This window comes from Athene cunicularia (genome assembly GCF_003259725.1).
Source record: "Athene cunicularia isolate RWA chromosome 1 unlocalized genomic scaffold, athCun1 chr1_part1, whole genome shotgun sequence".
Taxonomy (NCBI): Eukaryota; Metazoa; Chordata; class Aves; order Strigiformes; family Strigidae; genus Athene; species Athene cunicularia.
This window is the reverse complement of record NW_020799091.1, coordinates 34,174,930-34,190,710: the sequence shown is the minus strand read 5'-3', so window position 1 is coordinate 34,190,710 and position 15,781 is coordinate 34,174,930.

Sequence of the window (15,781 nt, the reverse complement as noted above, 5' to 3'; positions counted from 1 at the left end):
TAAATCTATTTTTTACTACCATGAAGCACCTATCTTGCACTGAACTTTGAAAAACAGTTTAATAAGTGGAAATAAGTGGACTTTCATAATGCCCTCTCTCTAAAAATTTTGTTATTAAAACCAAATAGTTTTTCTTATAATTAATACTGATGATGTAATATTGCATAAAATTCTAAAAACCATGAATCTCAATAACTATAGGTACTAACAGAATTCAATGGGGTTGCTCCTGGTTATGTGGCTCTGCTCATGAAGTTCTTAACAATGAACTGGGAGTCAAACAGGGAGAGCAAAGTAAAAAGATTGACTATACAAGCAAGTTTTTCTGTATATTAGATGAAAAAGTATTGTAAGACACTACTTTTCTAAGAAAGAAGTAACTTCTTGGTAGGAATAAATTATTTACAGTGAGAGTGGTGAGACACTTTGGAGCCCAGAACTAGACGCAGTACTCCAATTGTGTCTCACCAGTGCTGAGCAGAGTGGAAGATCTCTTGACATACTGGGAACTCTCTTCCTAATGTAGCCCGTTACCCGTCTTCACTGCAAAGGTGTGTTGCTGTCTCATGGCCAGCTTGTTGTCCACCAGGACCCCAGGGTCTACCTCTGCTGAGCTGCTTTCCAGTCAGTCCCCAGCCTGTACTGGTGTCTGAGGAGATTCCTCCCCAAGAACAGAACCTTGTATTTCTCCTTGTGGAACTTGAAAAGAGTACTCTCAGCCTAATTTTCCAGAACTCTCAGCCTAATTTTCCAGACTGTGTAAGTCCCTCTTAATGGCAGCACAGCCATCTGATGTACCAGATTATATCAACCAACTCCCTCTATATTCATAACCTCACAGGTTGTTCACCTGTTCCTAGGCAGAGGTTCACGTATTCAAACTGTTTTCCGACAAAAGACGAGTTGTCTCTCCTCACTGTCTTGCTCCATTCTCTTAAAGATGCTGTATCCACTCATGTTATCACTCACTTGTATTAGCTACCCCACCACATCTCCATGATCCCACTGAGATCATAGCACTTCACCTGCATGCAGACCTCTAATTCTTTCTTTTTGTTCCCCATGCTGTGTACAGGCAATTTAGAGAGGCACCCGGTTTTGCTGACTTCTCAGAAAGCTTCCCCTATAATGTTGTCCTGTAGGCACTTCCTTATTTACATGTGTACTCTTGAGATGAGCCTCTGTCAGACCTGCACTGGTGATTATGAGGTCCCTCTTGTCTTACCTATACTTGGCATCCCATTTGTCTGTTACCTCATTTGGTTCAAGTCACCGTTTTTCTTTTTTTTTTTTTCTTCTTTTCTTGAAATAGATGGATTTTCTCCAAACAATTCTGAGCATATCTTTTCAGCCATGTGAAATGTTATAAGAAATAAAACAACATCCTACATTTATGACAAAAGTTTACTCCAGGTTACTCTAAATCATCAATTTACAGACAGTGTAGTAAAGAAATCAATATTTCAATCACCATGTTTCAATCCACAGCATTTATTTCAAAATCTTATTTGCCTTCCACTTGAATAAAGGAATCTAGTCTGAAAAACAAAAGAAAACCGAAAAATCCCATGGTCTATTCACTTTCGATCCACTGCTTGTATATAATCAGGATTATAAAGACATTTACTTCTCTTTCTTGGATGTCAGATGGCTGTTAATTCTGTCAGAACTGGAGAAATACAAAGTGCTAGCATAATTTTCAAGGGCTTATATCTCTGCTGAATATGAGCAACTTCTATTATCCACAGATAGTTTACGACAGTGAATATTTCACTAACCATAGGACTCTGGAAGCAGTTAAGAGTACTCAGGGATCTGAATAATTCAAAATTCTTGATATCCTTTTGCAAACCTATAAGGCTTTAGCTAACTGAGACCATATATATTAAAGCAATGTTTCAGCTAACAACTGTTGTTTTCTCTGTTAAAATTTTCAATTATTTGTGTTGTGCCTATTAAAAAAGTAATTTCAAGCATACTTTCAAAAAGAGCATTGAAGATGCTTTACTACACTGAGCACACAACACAAATAGGAAATTGGAGTTCTGAGCTTCCCTATTTCTTTCTGTTGTCTTGAGTGAAAGGAAAAGGCATTTCTTTCTCGTTGTCTTTTTCAAAAACTCAGTATATCAACTTGATGACTACTGGATTTAGTAGAGCTGTCACCATGTGCTACATGCTCACTTTGCAGTCAAAGTTGCACAGGAACTTTTATATTGACTCTATATCATGAGAAAATCATCCCACATTTAAATGATACATTCACGGAGTCTGTAGCACAAGGAAACATGCTACTTAGCTGAAAACAACTCATGCTGTATGAAAGAGCAAGGCTCACACTTCCTTTACAAGTCTTTCAAACAATTTCACTAGATTATTTTGGTTTTTTGAGATTGTATCTGATTGCAAGTAAAAAGATGTTTATGCCTACAAGAGATAGACAGGAAACCCGATCGCTTTTGCATGCTCCTGAAAGTTCAAGCGTTTAATTTGTGGATTTCAGGAAAGTTCTTGTCATTTCAAATAAGAGATGCTTACCACTATCAGCCAAGAATTCACCTCAGTTTGCTTTGTTGTAACGCAGAAGAGAAGTAAAAAGAAAGCAAAATGCTACATTGTAACACATAGGAAAACTTTTAAAATTTAAAAAATATATAAGGAAATATTTAATAGGTTGGAGATTTTTTGACCTTTTCACTTCAGAAAATAATGTTGAATAAATATTTAGAAATTCATTTGGGAAGAAATATTAATAAAGTATGATTTTCATTAAAAGTATTCAAATATAATAAGCACAAACAAAAAATTATTGATGTGTATGCACACCTTTGCCTAATAATTTCAGATCTATTATGTGCAGAGATAGTTTTAGGAGTCATTGAAAATACATCTTTAAGACACATGAATACCATTTATAAAGAAATTAGAGAAAGGTAATAATTAAGAAGATGATGTTCATTTCAATTGGAGCAAACAGATGAAGAAAATATTGTCTGTTTGTGGGAGAAAAGCTGTAAGTTTCTACGGTTCCTGGTCTGTAGAATTTTAGAAGCTGTGCAAACAGCTGAAAGAACTGAAGCTACTGACTGTTGAAAGTATCCTTTTTAATAGTACCTAAACTCTGTTAGGATGGGTCGTGTGCTTTGATTCTAGCTTCTTATAAAGTGCGTGATGTTTGAGTTTCTAATAAGTGGCATTAGTCCCAGGCTTTCAGATGGAAGTGGCACCCATTCAAAATCAAATTGCATTTGCCTGTGATCTGTCCCTTTGAAAAGGTTTTCATTTTAACTTCCTTCTTAGTAAAGATGGAAAACACAAGCAACTTATATCCAGGTGATTTATTACACATGTATGTGAACATTTGCTCATTTACTGTTTTCCTACAATGAGGGAGTATTTATCTATGGCAAAGTATGGCAGGTGGTTGTGAGGAAAACACTGGAAGTTCCCAGGCTGTTCTGTAGTTCTGGTTCTATTCAGTTCCTGGTTCTTTTCTAAGCAAAGAATTACAGTTTAGTTTACACAATTAAGCTGTTGGGCAACTTGCTTCTAAGATAACAAGACAAAGGAAAAATGCTGCACTGCATTCAGAAGTTTAGTTCCCGAAGCTTATGTAGGCACTCTGAGAGTAACAGAAGTCGGATATGAAAAACTGAAAAAGACTACAATTTGCGTGTACTGTCAGGTAATAATTATTCGGGAAGACAGTTTCAACAGTGCTCTAAATTCCATTAATCAAATCGATTAAATTAAGCCTGTTATCTGAAAGCTGATTTTAAAAATGCACAGGATCATTCCCAATAGATCTACAGATCTACTGTAAACTTTACATTCTGTCACAGCAAAAGGCTGCAATGTCAGACGAGGTCTTCAGGTTATTCCCTCAAGGTACTTCAATAATCTTATTGGCCTATGGATATAAAATTTTTTAGAACTCTACTAAATACTCTTCTGACATTATTTCAAAGAAGGAATTCACACAATTCATCCCTTAAGATATGTTCTCTTTCCAAACTGAGATACACAACAGCCACAAAATGTAACTTGAGTGCTAGCTCAAGTAAAAGAGTAAATTTTAAGAGATATGATTTTCTCATATTTCAGAACAACAACAACAAAAAACCCAAACAAAACAACAACAAAAACCCAAACAACACCCCACTCCCCCCCAAAAAAATAATACTGCATTTTAAAAAATTATCTGGAGCAACTTAAACTTGTTTTTAATTGGTAACATTATTTCCATAAGTGATAGTTTCATCTTCCTTGATGTATTTTTACAGAGATAGACACTTTAATATACAATCAGTAATAGTCTCACATCACACACAGTACTTAGACCCCCTACAAGGAGATATTTTGTTTTTCTTTTTCATTACATATATTGTTAAAACAAACAAAAAAAACCCCGCTGTCTTGTGGGCCAGAGCAGGAGAATGACCCCAGCACAATGGAATGTGTCTCTGAAGACTTCTTTCAGTCTGGATGTGAATTGGCAATACATTGCATGAATTATATTAGATTTTTTTATCTTTTTAAAAATTATATCTTGACGTATAAGTTTAGTACCTGCTAATAAAATATCATTCTAATATCAGGTGATATTTTATTAACATGCAAAAAAACTACTTAATACTTAAATTGCAGAACTTTTATAGTCAAGAGTATATATTGGTATATATTGATTGCTTAGTTACCTAAAAAAGAGGAGAAAAAACACTTATTGTTCAGCCTACTTTAAGGCATCCATCTCAACTAGGTTTTATCTTTAGGTATTGTATATTAGACAGCACACTGTATGCTATCCAACAGAGTACTAGTGTTTTAGTCTGCTATCCTTTACTTTCTAATAAATTTCATACAGACTTGTGTGGCTTTTCCCTGTATTAACGTATCGTTTCTTCTCATGGTCTGTGTGCTAAAAGGTAGAAGATTGCTAACTGTTCAGCTTGCTAAATAATAAAAGCTAGATCCTAAAAAGAAAGTTATATTGGATTTCAGGTCTTTGATAGTGAAACTGCATTCCCAGATTACACGTGTCAATGCCTTTCTGCATCATGCAGTGAAATATGGACAAACAGTTCCAAACTACTGTTGTCCAGATAAATTCTAGAACAGGACTCCAGATTGCAGTGCAATATTCAAACTAATAATCCATGACAAGTAAAGTTCATGAACCTTTATAATTTTGAATAATGAAGTAGCATCTCTATACATTATTGCCCTGTCACATGACTAGAATTCTACTTTTGGAGCAGCCCAGAGAAGAACTGCATCCTATGGTATTATGTAGGGAAAATGCACCCTTGGATCTCTCTTCTGTAAAGAGGCCCTACAAGCCGATTTTCTAGCAGGGTATAACTCAGCTGAGGTCTGAAATCCAAACTGAGCAACCTAGTGAACATTCACTTAATGGCTTAGAAATCTGCAAATTTGTATGTCAATCTGTTGTCACCACAGAACCTACTTAGAACATCACAATTATAAACTTGCTAACCCCCCGAGAGAATATCTGAATATCTAAGCATTATCTTGTTCTTGTGAACTTGCATAAGCAGAATTCTATATAACTTATTTGATCCTGAATGATTTTATATATATATATATACATATATATATATATATATATATAAAATTTGTAGCTCAATAATGAATGAACTCTTATGGGGCACATCTTTTCTGTCATTTCTTCTTGGATGATTTAGGTATTTTCCTGCGTAGCATATCAACCACATAATCTCTTCAGATTTCATCCTTAAATACTAACAAGGAATTCTTTGTGGGACAATTCTTTTACTACCAACCTACAAATGTAAATGGCATGCCTACTTTAGGAACATAAACATCAGACTGTAAGTCTGACACTTTAAGATTATGACTGAGATTTTGTGTAGCGTTAATAATTAGCTGGAGAACTGTGCTTTCCTTTTATCTATACATGGGCCTAACTTTCTAGTCTAAAGTATAATTCCTAATTTCCGAGTGCCTAAAGACAGGTGCCATGTTTTTAGTTTTCTGTCTGGTGATGTGTTAGCATGGTGGTTTATCCGCTTAGAAGGTAAAGAGAGGAAATGCAGTGCTGCTGTATCTAGGAACCACCAAATGCCTTTTTTCTCTTGTTTCTATCAATGTTTCTTATCAGGTAGCCTTGCAGTTGGGCACAAATACAACATTGTTATCTTATCTGCAAAGTTTGCAAAGCTGTTCATTCCTTGCTTTATTTATGTCTGATGTCTCTTTTCATACCTACAAAACTGAACAGATTTCATAAGAAACAGAATATATTTCATAACTAATCCCTCAAATATTTCTGTGCCCATTCTTGAGGAATTCAATTATAAAACAAAGCTGGTTATAAACACAGAATCATTACCATATATTTCCTTTTACTGGGGAAAAGATTATGCTTTTTGAGTTGTGAGAGACATTTAGTGTCAATAAAATCCCGTGATCTTTTCTCTCCTGTGATTCTACAAATTTAAAATCTCAAGAAGAAAGGATGAAAAAAGCATAAAACTGCAGAGAATTTTTTTTTTCAGATAAAACCCTGAGTTTGAAAGTGAAAATAAATTTTTTAAACTTTTTCCGTAAAAGAGAATTTTTTACAATGTATTAACTTTAAACTTAAATGTTCAATATCAATAATTATAAGGAGTTTACTGCTTGAAATATTCATTGGAAATGAGGATAAACATAAATCTACCATAGAAAGTATAATCAAATTTTTGATCTTTTTACTGGAAAGAAATGGGGATGAAGAACCTCAGGATAGTTCCTGGAAGCCCCGAGGTTCCATAGTTTCTATGGGCTAAACAGGTACTACAGAAAGAAAAAAGTCTCCGTTTTGTTTTGTTTTATCATAGTATATATAAGCATATACCAATTAATTTTAATTAAAGGATAAAAATAGAGGTGAATTACATACTTCTTTTTTTTTTTTTTTTTTTTTTTTTTTTTTTTTTTTTTTTTTCCAGATAAAAAGCACACAAAATATATGTGGAATGTAACTATGGGTTTCGATATAGGCTTCACCAAAGATTAGAGTCACTTGAGTTTGGGGTTTTATTTCAAATAACTTCATAATGAAACCTGAATTCCTGCCAGTAATAGTAACACTAATGGTAACGGTAATGGTAACAGTAATAGCAATAGCAATAGTAATAATAATAGTAATGATCTGCAAGAACATGCTTGCCAAAGATAGTGATGTGTAACTAAACAAACACTAGTAAAGGAAGTGAAACTGTTGTTTGTGCAAGTGCTGCAAGACTGGTCCTCAGAAAATGTCCTGAAATTACTCGCTTCTTGTGATAAATTTTCCACTTGCAAATCAGCTTTCTGAGAAAGAAAAGTGAAGGGACCAAAATCTTTTGGATTTGACACTTATATTGCTCTTGGGGTCTCTTTGTGGCTGTCATAATTCTATTCTAGGATATTCCCAGGTGGCTATCTATGCATACTGTGAATACATCTTTCAGGATTTGAACTATATTTGAAAAGAGAGTTTCTCTGAAGAGGTTGTTCTCTAGTGTGAAGTGCAGGTTCACCTTCAGGGACTCAGTCCTGTGGACATTTGTGAAGAGTTTGAAAAAAATGCATTTTTTGCAGGAGGATGTTGTCTAGCTAAAGACCAACATGGATGATCAAGAACTGATTCTGCTATTCTTGTTAAGGTTTTGGGAGGCTGCCTGACAGGATTTTCAAAATACCTAATTTTCAATGAATTAAACACAAAATAAATGTCCTAGCATTTCTGAAAATACCTCTAGACATCTGTACAATTAAATACTAGAGATTTTGGAAGACTGTGACAAACAGGATAAATGACAGCTAGTCATGGTAAACAGATAGGAGGTTTGAAGAAGAAGAGATAGCTTAGAAATTTTCAGTAATCAAAATAAAGAATGCTTATTTTTCTTTGACCTAAATTTACACACTAACAGTGTTAAGTGATGGAAGCTCTGTTAGTAGATACTAGAAGATATGTAGGAGAGCTATGTAAGTATGTAGATGTATACTACCATAACATACATCTAAATCTTTATCTGAATAATTTTTCCTGAAACTGTCTATAAAGTCCATAAACAGTGATAGTTTGCTGCTGAGATGTAAAAAACTGTTGCCGTAACAGGTGTCTAAATGTAGGCCGACAAAATTTCTCTCTAGGTTCCCATTTATCCCTAATACTTATGTACTAATCCGGCGACCTCTACACTGCCTAAGGCGTTAATGCCAGCATCAGTCCTGGCCTCCAGATACAGAATGGTTTGTGTGTAGGGTTAATCCCTTCTAGATTGTCCATACATACAATACACAGGACATGCTCCAGCTATTTTTCACATCCCCATGTTTCTAAAAATTAATGACTATTTAGGTGGGGTTTGGGGTTTTTTTGGTTGGTTGGTTGGTTGGTTTGGTTTGGGCTTTTTTCCTATTTGACATTCCTAAAATAAAGTGGGCTGTGTCCCCCTCACCAGGGGGATATCTATGGAATTAATCAAAAGCAATCTCAGTCAGATTAGGATTAGAGAAAAATTCTAAATGAGTAAATGTGTTAAAGGAACAACTTGCTATGCACCCAATCAATTATAACTTTCTGAAAGGTACTCTCTGAGGTCTCTGAGCCTTGGAAGAGATGTCTATTGTTAGAATATCCAGATCTGGGCTTTCACCCTAGGCTTCTGTTGTAATCAACAGAGGAAAAACAGGAACTTTGAAGGCACAGTTTATTTTATCTTAATATCAATGTCTGAAATAGAATCCAAATTTCATTCCCTAGAAGTGTCTATTTCTTTCCCTTTCTAATTAGGAAAGTATCTTAATGGGGAGCAATTCAGTTGAAGATATCTGTATGCTGCATCTCTAAGGCCGAATGAGAAGAAACCTTCATCAGATTTCACCTCTTAAAGGTAGAAATTCACATTCTTCAGCACTGTGACTTCAAGATGCAGGCAGTTCACACGTTTCTCATGTGAACTCATTCAAAACCCCATGTTGTCATAACACAATTTATATCACATGCTCTTCTTTAAACTTAAAACTTCCTTGGCCCATAAAATATGATTCCTTACTTATAAATGTTGGATTGTGTTTCTAAGCAAATCGGCAAGAAATTGCATAATGTGTCTAGCTATCTTTGTTGTCTTACTTATCTCTGCCTTAATCTCAGCAGATCTATAATAAAATATTTTAACATCTTGAAGTGCATGCACAATACCATGTTTCAGTTCATCTTGTTTGCTGTGGTCACTGAGTAGTGTGCGTTGTTTTATATTTTTATTGACATGTATAGAAAATAAGTGCATTTCTACAGTAAAGTAGGTTCAAATTAAATAAACACCTACCCAAAGGAATTAATTTATCTGATTTAATATTGCATTGCAAAGAATTATATGTTAAATTTCATTTTTTATAGTTGTGGTTGAAAGGCCAAATAATTTCAGTGTCTTTGACACCTCATATATATTGAATATTTTAATCAACATTAAAAATAAAAAAGAAGCTTGACCATCAAATACAATCACTTAAAACTAACAGAGGGAAGAAAATTCAAGATAGATAAAAAATTTCTGTAAAAATACCGAGTGGATATTTTTACTATATGAAACACTGAAAGCCCTGCTTAGGTGGAAGTATTGTAGCCAAATAAATAGGTTGAATTACACTGCTTATATTTGTAGTATCAATTCAAAGCTTTGTATAGAGCAACAGATAAATCATGTGCAACAGAATGAGAAGTAAGAATTGCTGAGGATTTGAAAAGTCAGCAAAGTAATATTTCATGTATAATAATACATTAGAAAAGCAAATTTAAAATTTGCATTTGCTGTATCTTTGTGCATATATCATTTAAGAAAGAGTTCTGAAAGCTTTTTTTTGGAACAAAACTTTTTTTTTTTTTTTTTTTTTTTTTATAACTTTATGGAAAGTAGGTCTTATTCATCTTCTTGATGCAAGAATGAAATACATACATATGTAAAAATTTAATTCATTAGTGTGAATCTTAAAATAAACATACTTTGGAAAACCAAATCTTGGATCAAAATATTAAAGAAAAATAACTATTAAAACCATATCCTTGGAAAGTTAAGAAATTATTTATTAATCAGCACACAAACATTTTAGTAGTGGAAAGAAAAATCAACTTAGGCAGAATTAGCTACATGAATATTGACTAGAGCTTTGAAATTATGAGGAGGGCTTTGACAAAATACCAGAGAATTAATCATTAGTCACACTTTTATCTTGGGGTTTATAATATAATTTTGTTTAATTACTTTTGATGTTTCAGTATCATGCTAAGAGCTACAAGAGAAAAAGAATTTGAGGGGACACGCTCTTTTCAGCTTTGCTCTCCAATGGAAAATAATATCTATTAGAACTCATAAACAATATTCATATTCTTCGCTTTTCTACACAAAGGAGATCAAAGATTGAGCTGGCATGGAAAAGCTCTTGAGAATGTGGTCCTGCCAGTTCAACATTAAAAGACTTTGTGAAATGGCTTGCATTGTTACAGTTCTGTGCACCACAATTCATGCATGAATAATATGAATGGAATTCTGGCTTCTTTTCATCTCAAAATTTGTAGGATACTATCATGCATAACTAACTTTTCCTAAAATGTAATGTATATAGAAGACAATAGAGTTGTTCTGTTGTATAATGAGATTTATCAAGCAAGTTCTTCACTAATACTTGACCATTACATTTTGGACATTAAAAAAAGATTAGGCAATGTGGTTTCCTTTAAGAAAAAGGCTTAGTTCAATAAGCTTCTTAAGTTAAAAAAAGTAAAAAGGAAGTTGGTGGGGTGGTTTTGTTTGTTTGTTTGTTTGTTTGTTTGTTTTTTCCCAGTCTGAAATGCTTTGTAATAAATATTAGCTATCATTGTTATAATTCCATATAAAATATCTGTGGATCATTCAAAGAGATAAATTAATTTGATCAAAATATTTTTCTTTTTCTTTTTTTTTTTTTTTGGTTTGCTTGCTCAGTTCCCATAGAGAGTGCTACTTTTATAATCTGAGAAAACCAGAAATCTTAAAATATATGTGAATGAGAATATTCTTTCTTAGTTCCAATCTATTAACCATCATCAAATAGGTAAATATACAGTATAGAAATTGTAAAATAAAGGGTTTGAAAGTTTGGTACAAAACAAAATTATTTTTTTTTTCCCTGATTTATGTTTTCAGATGTATATGCAATGGTGTTTAAAAACATTACTGCTTTTCATTTCTTTTAAACTGCCAGTGGTGTTATAGTTCATGTTGCTACTTTGAGAAGAAAAGACCAGCAATAAAGGTTTGAAGAAAGAGAAAAATTGTTTTACAAGAAACTAGAGGAAGGTAAAGAATTCACAAAAACAAAACAAAAAAAAAAAAACAAAAACAAAAAAAAAAACAAAAAAACAAAACAGACCAAATCTATATACGTAAGAAAGCAATGATATGACTAGTAAAACAAGGGCAGAGCAGGATGAAGTGTGGAAGAAGAGCAAAGGACTGACATAGAAGAAAATGTAGAAAAGCTAAGAAATATTTTTTGGAAGAGGGATAAATGTGACCATGATGGCTATATGAAGTGTTTAATTTTGGATAAACTTTAAAGAACAGTGTGTGTGTTACAAAGGTCTTTTTTTTGACACCGAGTAAGTAGAGTGGTGCTGATTCCTTTTGGATTTCAGTAAAAAAGGCACAGACATGAAAAGCGAGTTAATTATTTTATAAAAAACAGAATTGTCAGGAAACTTATAGAAATCTTACATGTCTTCTGATGCTCTTGCAGCATCTGTCAAGCTCCTCCTCATTGACCATGGCATGTTGTGCAAAGTCATCATCCATGGTGAAGATCCACGACCTCACTGTTCTCCACATCTCTAGAATATTATTTAAAATTAACAAAGTTACCAATCTTTTACCCATACAATGCTGAAATTTTTAGATGGCACACCGAGATTCAGTGAGAACAATGTGCTCTTACCCGTGTCCATAGAAATGAGTTTTCACAAGTGGTACGTAGAGGTAGAATTGTTAAAGGCAGTCATGGTATGTGCTCAGGTAAACCAGCAGTCACTCATGTTAACATATGAGTTTCTATAACCAAAACCTATGCTTAAATTTTTCTTGAAATCACTGTCTTCCCATTAGTTTGCTGCACTGGCTCACTACAAGGCTGGATCACATTTTCCTAAACAAAGAGATAATCCTGTAAATGCTGCACACATGAATAAATATATTAAAATAATTTTCATCTTGATTTAGCCATAGATATTTAGGACTGATGGTAAGGTACCATTCTGTCTTAAGATTTTGGAAGTTTGGCTATTCCAGTTTTCTCAGGAGTTCAGAAAATTCTTTGATGAAGCTAGCTGTTTCTCAGAGGATTTGGGAAAAAGCTGTAGGAGAAATGCTATTGTATGTATTATTCAAGCATAAATTATAGATCTCAACTGGGTAATAATCTGTTGGGTTATAGCACAGGTCAGACAAGATCTGATGATCTCTTCTGGCCCTGCATTTCCGAGTCTCTGAATAATGTACAATGAATTTTACATATTCAAGGCAAGTTGGAAAGCCAACAAACTGAAACTATTTACTACCTTGTATTTGGTCTGACTAAGATGGAGTTAATTTTCCTCACAGCAGTCCTCACAGTGCTGTTCTTTGTATTTGTAGCTAGAAGGGTGTTGGTAACACATTTTGGCCACTGCTAAGCCGTGGTGGCAGAGCATCAAGGCTGTCTCTCCAACATTCCCCCCTCACCAGTAGGTTGGGGGGCAAGATCTTGGGAGGGAACATAACCAGGACAGCTGACCCAAACTGACCAAAGGGATATTCCATGCCATGTGATGTCTGCTCAGCAATAATAGCTAGGAGAAAGGAGGAAGAAAGGGGGGCATTCATTATTTATGATGTTAGTCTTCTGGAACAACTGCTATGCATACTTAAGCCCTGTTTCCCAGGAAGAGGCAGCCCATCACACACTGATGGAAAGCAGAGTATAAAATCTTCTGTTTTCCTTCACTTCTGCATGTGACCTTTGGTTTTGCTTTATTAAACTGTCTTTATCTTGACCCATGAGGGGATTTTTTCCATCTTATTTTCTCCCCCTCTGCCTTGCTGAGAAGGAGATAGAGTGGCTTGGTAGGCACCCGGTGTCCAGCTAAGGTCAACCCACCACATACCTCTTGTCTAGATCCATGATGAAAGAGAAAGGATCAGCAAGAACTTATTAAAAATTAATTTCTCAGTCTCCTTAACATCTCTATTCCCTTTCTTTGTTTTCTTTCTGTGTCATGGTAAAAAACTGCAAAATCCTCTTTTGGTCTAAATCAATAAATCTTGACATTTAATTCTTTATTGTTTCTTACCATTCCTGTAAGTGAATTTATATGGTTTATTACTTATCTACCACACGTCCATAATTTTGTATCTCCTTTTCACATCTGCAGTTAAAACATTTTTTACTATTCTGAATCTATCCCACTTATGAGGTGATATTGACTATGAAACTGAGTAGATCTATCTTTTAGGTAATATTCCTGACTTCTGTTAAATTCAACATTTTCCCAAGTATTTATTTTCTGTTCCTTAGCACAAAACTCTCATTATTCTTTCTTAAGTGTAACTGTTTTTCATTTCTTACTTTTTTTTTTTTTTTTTTTTTTTTTTAGAAATTTTGTATGTGATGGAAACCAGCACATTTTAAGAAAACAAACAAAAATCTTCATAAGGGTCAAAATCTGAAATGGTAACTCAGGTACAACTTGCATGGCTAGCAACAGGACCTTTAACTGGATAAATACACCTAGACTGTCTCCAGTGGTAAAAGTTCCTATTTTGGTAAATATTCTCTAAGAAATTGTATGTTTTAAATATTCAGTGGAAGCAACAAGGACAAACTGTTTTCTGAAATAAGGATTGATCTTTCACTGTGTGTTTTTTATCATCTATCTCTGTGGAAAACTTCTTTCAAGATGAGGTCTCCTTAACACTGTAATTTGCAGTAATAGCATACTTACAATATCAGTTAGTTTCCACTCTTGAATTGCAGAAAGGAAAGACCCAGGCTTTAGTGTCAAAAGGTTACCTTCAAGATTAGCCTACCTAATCCTGGGCAGGATCTTTAGTTCTGTAGTGACTGGCACACTAGACAACTACAAAGATACCATCATCAGGCTTAGAGATAAATTCCCAAGGAGCTGACTTTTTTAAAGATGCTATTGTTTTTTTCAATTTCCACAAAAATTCTTCCTTTCATACGTAGTGTCTTTTCAGTCTATCTTTACTATTGCAGTGTAATGATGTTCAGGTAGCTATATTGTGAGCTGGGAGAAAAAGCAAAAAACTTCTTCCCGTCTCAAGCATCATGATAACTGGTTGAGCAGAATTAAAGATCATAAGGATTTCCAAGAGATTTGAATCATAAGACTCAAAGACAGTAAAAGATGTAGTGTAAATGTGCCAGGAAGCAGTGTAATAACTCTCAGTGTGAGCAGAGTATGCATGCATTTCACTTAATGTTATCGGATCAACATAGTCACCCAGACAGTCTCATTAGAGATACCTTGGGTTTAATAGATGGCATCTAGCTGATTGTCCAGAGAAGGACATAGTGTAGGCTCATAATTGTCTTTCCCATGCAGAATTCCCTTGATGAACCTGCATGGCATTATGTACCTTGATTCCTGTGTTCAGTTTTGGGCCCCTCACTCCAAAAAGGACATTGAATGACTCGAGTGTGTCAAGAGAAGGGCAACGGAGCTGGTGCAGGGTCTGGAGCACAGGTCGTACGGGGAGTGGCTGAGGGAACTGGGGGTGTTTAGTCTGGAGAAGAGGAGGCTGAGGGGAGACCTCATCGCCCTCTACAGCTACCTGAAAGGAGGTTGCAGAGAGCTGGGGATGAGTCTCTTTAACCAAGTAATAAGCGACGGGACAAGAGGTAATGGCCTCAAATTGCACCAGGGATGGTTTAGCCTAGATATTAGGAAGCATTTCTTTACAGAATGGGTTGTTAGGCGTTGGAATGGGCTGCCCAGGGCGGTGGTGGAGTCCCCATCCCTGGAGGTGTTTAAGAGTTGGGTTAACATAACCCTTAGGGATATGGTGTAGTTGGGAACTGTCAATGTTAGGTTGGACTAGATGACCTTCAAGGTCTTTTCCAACCTAGATGATTCTGTGATTCTGTGATTCCGTACCCCTGTTTAGCATGATTAAATTAAATCCTCTGTGTGAAGGTCCCACGTGTATACGGTTACATGAGGCTAGTTATTTTGAGCTTCCTTTATAATCAGAAGAAGATGTAAAGCAGGATTAATTTGATCTATTTTACACAAGTACTTTATGGTGGGATGAGTGGTTACTTAAAAGTACCAATTTTCCTATACTGATTTCTCCATGACTCGTTAAGATATAATGTAAACACTTTTCTACACCTGTTCAGAAAAATTGCCACCCAGAACACCATAAGAACTCTCCCTAGAAAACTACAGCTCTCTGCCATCACAGCTACTTATGTGACAAAACATTAGTAAGCAAGCCCATAGAGGATTCAAAATTAATTTTCAGGTTACACTGAGTTTTATTGAACTACTAACTCCTCCTCTCTGTGATAAAAGGATTCCTGGAACTGGCTCAGAATTGGTCCCTCATTTTTAGTAATTAATAGAAAATTTGCCTGTGAGATACAATATAATTAGACAATTTATGTACTAAAATAACACTCTGTAAATTAGATTCATTTCTTTATCAAGAGGATTTTTCTTCCTAACTTCCTA